Source organism: Anoplopoma fimbria, chromosome 16 (assembly GCF_027596085.1).
Source record: "Anoplopoma fimbria isolate UVic2021 breed Golden Eagle Sablefish chromosome 16, Afim_UVic_2022, whole genome shotgun sequence".
NCBI lineage: Eukaryota > Metazoa > Chordata > Actinopteri > Perciformes > Anoplopomatidae > Anoplopoma > Anoplopoma fimbria.
Window position 1 is genome coordinate 4,711,148 of NC_072464.1, and position 6,022 is coordinate 4,717,169.

Sequence of the window (6,022 nt, forward strand, 5' to 3'; positions counted from 1 at the left end):
ATCTTCCTGTTGTAAGAGGTTGGTGCGCCAATATGACTAATTTGTTTACTCCCTCCACATATGAGAAACTAGAATGGAATTCCACATTCACATGACACAAGAATCCATACTCACTCACAACTCCTTTCAACTAAGTCCAATGTGACTTAGGCCATGTCCACCTTAACCCGTTTTCACTCGTTTTCAAATGAAAACGGGGTTTTGAGATCTCCGTCCACACATGCGTTTCAGCATCGTTTTCTAAATTATGTGCGTCTAGACTTGCTCCCCTGAAAACAAATATCACGTGACTATTCACGTACACTGGGCATGCGCATGCCGGTGTAAACAGGAAGTACATTGGTTGCTGGGTTACAGATAATAGATTACACCACTCTTGATACTTGTCCTGCTTGATACTTAAGAACTTCCTCTAAAATCTTCCTCCATAAACTCAAACAGACACATTTCGTTGAAGTTTTTAGAAGTTTTATTTTTCAAGCTTAGTTACAACACTGCAGGTCTAACCCTATCTCTCCCACAAAGACAGCACATGTACTTTAAATGAGCAGTTATTAAACATACATTTGGTCAACACAAGTCCGTTCTGTAGGGCTGATACCACCGCTGGACACGCAGCTCACTAATCGCTCCAATAACAGCTGATTCCAGCTGAAGCCGAAAGACCTTGAACCCCCTCCGGGTTGCCATGCATCACCTATGTTTCCCTGGGTCCTATGTCCCTACATGTTTGAACATCTATGTACAAACATTTGTAACAAATACCACATTATCCATGTTGAATTAACCTGGTAGTCGATCGGTATCAAGGCTGTTGTTGTTCTCTTCCGGAAAAGGGTCACGTGGTAAGAGGGTGAAGAATCAGGGAATGACAGGTCATAACTGCTAAGAACCAATCAAATAGCGAACGCTGGTGCCTACATCATCGTTTTCGGACTTCTTCGTTTTCAGTCATCCACACTATCAGGAAAACGCGGCGTTTTCAAACTTATCCGTCCTCGGGAGCGTTTTCAAACTTATTCGTTTTCGGTGCCCTAAAACGCTGTGTAGTGTGGACGCTCGGTGCAAACGCAGAAAAAGATATGCGGATTCATTTGAAAACGGGTTAGTGTGGACGTGGCCTTAGTTGACTTATTATTAGACGGTCAGAGCAACTGACTTGGTATAAAAAAACAAAGACTGCGTAGGGCTGGTGGGAGAAGAGGTTGGATGGCTCAAACATACACAGGATGTTCACTCAGGAGACCATTGTTCATGTCCTGTGTAAAACCAAGTCAGTGTTGACTTATTTTACTGTACTTCTGAGACGTCATTTACACGTTGTGTAACAAATGTCCTCATTTTAACCCAAACCACAATCTTTCCCTGAGACAAATTGACGAGTTGGAAGTGAGAACGTGTTGGACACAATGGATGCTGCAGAGGAACATCAAATCCAATGTGCATCTTGAATCACACAGGAATTTTCTTCAGTGATAAACATGACTACATCGTGTCTTGAAATTGTTATGTTGGTTTTTTTGTCTGAATTTTTCTCACCCCAAAAACATGATATGTTCAGTATGTCAACACAAACAGGTCTGCATTCAAAGCAGCCTCCAGAAGATTTCATCCTACTGAAACAACTCAAACCAAAGTCCCAGCGGGCGTTTTCCTAAACATAATCAGGGTGCACACAGGAATCTGCTGGGCATTTAAGACTCTGGCCCTCTAGTTCTGCACAATGTTAAATTACAGACGTGGAGAGAGGTTAAGGGCCTAAAAACCTGACTACTCCCCGATGATAAACCCCTCAGCTTCCTCAAAAGGAAAAAAAAACCATTAAACACTCGCAACGCCTCGTCGCCTCTCAACAGCACTCAGCCTTCCAAGCCATGAAAGCGAGGGAGATAAAACGGAAACGTTAAATAGGAAAAACATCAGAAAGTCCCCCCCCCTCCTTTTCCTCTTTCTCATCAAAGTGTGTGAGCGAGATGCGAAGAAATGACGGACCACCATGCGAGAGAGAGCGATGGGATACTCACAATTTGTTTTCTCTTTTTGTTTTCTGCTTTGTTTTCATCTTGGCTTCTTAGGCAGTTTTTTTCCTGATAAACGGTCATGAACTGAGATGCAGTGTTGTGGAGATATTTTCATTTTCAGCTGCAGCAGAGGGCTGTGAAGACAATGTGGTTAGAAGTGATGAATATATAGCCAGTGGCTTTAATATCTCTAATACTGGGAATGTGGCAAAGAACAGAGCGGTGTATTAGATAATAATGAAAAAGAAGAAAAAAGGTGGCGAGGGCTTTCCAACTCTGAGTTTTTGTGCTCCATTAAGAAATTTCTAACTGCGGGTTTTAGCCATAATGCGTCTCTCAGGACTAACAGGAGAGCTTTTTACAGTTATGGCCTCATAGTTTGGATGTGCTGAATGTCAAAATACTAAGTTTGCCAAAACGAAAGGAAGACATTCAATGCATAATCAACACAACACAAGGCCGAGTAGACCACATAAGGCTCACAGGAATAGTAAAATATTTTGGGAAATGCTCATTTGATTTCTTGCAGAGAGTAAGATGTGTAGGCCTTGTGAAACTTTAGTCAGCAACCAGTTAGATTAGCTTAGCAAGAATACTGAAACAGAAATGGAAGCAGCTAGTTATTAAGTACAAAAAGTTTATGAATAAAACAAACACGTTATAATATGGGTGTATCATGATAATCAGTCACATTTGTTTTACCTTGGACATAGTAATGCTAGTTGTTCCCCTCTGCCAATCTTTCTGCTAAGCTAAGCTAACCGGCTGCATATTTACTGTGCAGATATTTAAAGGCATTTCAGTATTTCTTAAAATGTCAGTGCATGCTTAATATAACTGTTTTGTATGACGGCCATCAGGTTCAGCTTAGTCATCCATAGAAACGTGGATATTACCAGCCCTGTCTCATTCCCAGGGCGTCCAATAGAACATTTAGACACAACCCTCTGCGCCTGATATCAACACACAAGGCACTCTTTAGTGTCTGTATGAGATGCAGTCATATAAAGACTTTCATGAGTGGATGGGTCAAGTCCAGAACAATTGATTCCATAATGCAAAATACTCCTTTCCTGTATTGCTATCTATGAATCTAGATTATTTTGGAGTTTGGAAATATCTGGCTTAGAGATGTCTACCTTCTCTTGAATATAATGGGACGGTATGGCACTTGGCTATACATCTATAAAACAAAAAAAAACCATGACCCATTTACTCAAGATAACAGGGTTAAAAGTACACCACTCCCATCCTAATCATCCAACACTGATTACAGCCACATTAGCACTGGCGTGGACAATGGGCATGGCTACCAAAGAATACTTCCTAGCCAGAGTTTGATAGCCTGATACCTCCAGCCTTGTTGCAATATTTATTCTTTGTCAGAAAGCAAATACAGACCCAGTGATCTAGTGTTTATGCTGAAATGAAGCTCTGATTTGAACTTGGTGAAGACTGCTTGCTAGCAGAATGCTTGGCTGTCACATACATCATCTTGCTTGTTGCCCCCTGACCTCCTGGCCTGCAGACTCTATGGCTGAACAGAATTTTGGTGGCGAGCTGATGGGCTGATTTGGTGGCTGGCTCACTGGCACTACTAGCTATAGTGGATGGAATGTCTGGCCTGCTATGGCTGTGTCTCTGCCTGGCTTTATTTTGGCTGCTTCTCCTTCTGACTCACTGGCAGCATGGCCGGTTATACAGTCTAGTTGCCTGGATATATTGGCTGGCTTAGTGACGGTTTGGCCTGAGATGGTTCTGTTTCAGAGAGTAACCTCACTGATGTGGTTTCGCTTTGGCCTCTTAGTTTCAATTAAGAAAAATCTTAAAGGGGCATTCCACCGATTTTTCCATATCAATTCAATTTACCCAACATGGGGAGGACTACTCAGCCTGTGAAAACATAATCATGTTTTGATGATGATGTCATTGGGTTTATCTTGGAGACTACACATCAACAATGAAAGCCTGTTACGGAAACTACTGCATGGATCTTAAATAAAGACCCAACTCCTACATAAGAGGGGAATTATCTTTTCTATCATGGGCATGACAGGAAATGAAACCTTGTAGTTAGAAGTCAACACTGTTAACGCTTGGCTATGAGGTGTCACGTCTACCCTGACTGGTGCTGCTCTTTTGCTTCTTTTCATCCACTAATGCAGTTCCTGTTGAAAACACATCTGTTGAGAATGGGGTGAATGCTTGTCCTGTGGAGTTTCTGCTTGCAGCTTTGTCACTGCTCATACAAACAACTTCACACCCAATACTGCACTCCCTTTGCTCTTCTTACTCAGCGATACACCTGTCATGACATAGTTGCTTAACATACCCAAGACGCGCCTACTTACGGTCAGTAACCAGTGAAACACACTCTGGTTCAGGAAAAATCACCTTAAAGGGGCCCAAACAGCTATAGATTTATTATGAAGTTAAGATATGAAAATATTAAATTATGCTACTATTCTAACTCATTGTACCCCGAAATAACTTACAAAATTTGCAACTAAACTGTAAACTAATAACTTACAAAATTTGCAACTAAACTGTAAACTACTTACTTCTTGAGAAAACATTGATGACTACATAGCTGATACCTGACAGAGAAATGTTACTGCTTATGTTACAGATTTGACTCACAAAGGATAACAATTCAAACATGATCCATTATTTTAAATTAAGCTATCCTTGAACAGAGTTAAATAAATTTAACTGCAAAGTGCTGATAATACTATTCATTTGATGAAACAATTTGAATGCAGGACTTTGTATTTTATGGTATTAATAGTTTGACTAATAGTTAATAATTTTACTTCAGAGAGAAAGTTTGAATATGTATTCATGTGGAAAAACTAACCGTTTGATTCCTATGCTAGTAAAACCATACTTAATATTTCAAACTGAATCACAGGCACAGGTGGCCAGGCCCGGCTAGCTGAGTTGTTACATTATTAGTGTTGTAAATTAGAATTGCAGAAACAAACACAATTTGAGTTGCAATGGTAGAGAAGAGAAGTTCCATTGTAACGTTATCCACCATGTAGCGTTAGTAGGCTATATCCAGGATCCAGCAGCAAAGGTGAACTGCAGTCAATGAGCCGCTGTCTGCCCACTACGGACGACAAGCTGGACTGCAGAGCCCTGAAGCTTCGCCCCGGCTGCTACACAGACACTGTGTGATAGTTTAATCAAAGTTTATTATTATAAAACATGTTGCGTGTCCAAATTGCACCACAAATCCCCTGCAGTACACCCCCGCCAAATGTGTAGTAGATCAGATGAGCGGTTCTCCAGACATGTGATCAAACACACAGAAAGACAGACGGACAGAAATTCCTTGCTTTGTTGTGGCCTAATGTTAACTCGTCCACTCTTCTCACCGGCATTCCACATATGCAGCCTGGTCTCTTCCAGGGCGTCAAATACGGATGCTTGGGCAGCTGCCATCGACGTCTTGATTCTGGTACACCGAGGCGACCTTTAGCGTCTGACTGAAATGAACAGAGCTTTCAACTAACTCCAATGTAAACCCATCCACGTCATTATTAGATGGTCTGAGCAACTGACATAGTATTTAGAGCAAGGCGTCCACAAATGGTGGAGGGAGCGGAGGTGGAAATGTCAAACAAACACAGGACTTTTACTCAGGGGACGGGAGTTTGGGTCACGTGTGAAACCAAAACTTGAGTGATTTTTACTGATGACATTAAGTCACGTGACTTTATGCGCCTGTAGCATAAAGTCTGGAAGCAGAACCCTTTTACAAACTGCAGGCATGAAGTTAGAAAGACATGGGTATTTACTAGACAGGGTGAAATTAAATAAAAGGGGGAAGTGTGTGATGCTAGACCCCATTTTAGGGAATAGAAGTCAGGACATCTCATCTGTGCTCCATGAATTCATACCATTCTTTTTAAAAATCTGTCTTTCACAAAACCCCAACTTTACAAAATGAATGCACTAAATTGCTTAGGTAGAGGAAGGTCCTCTACTGTTTGTTA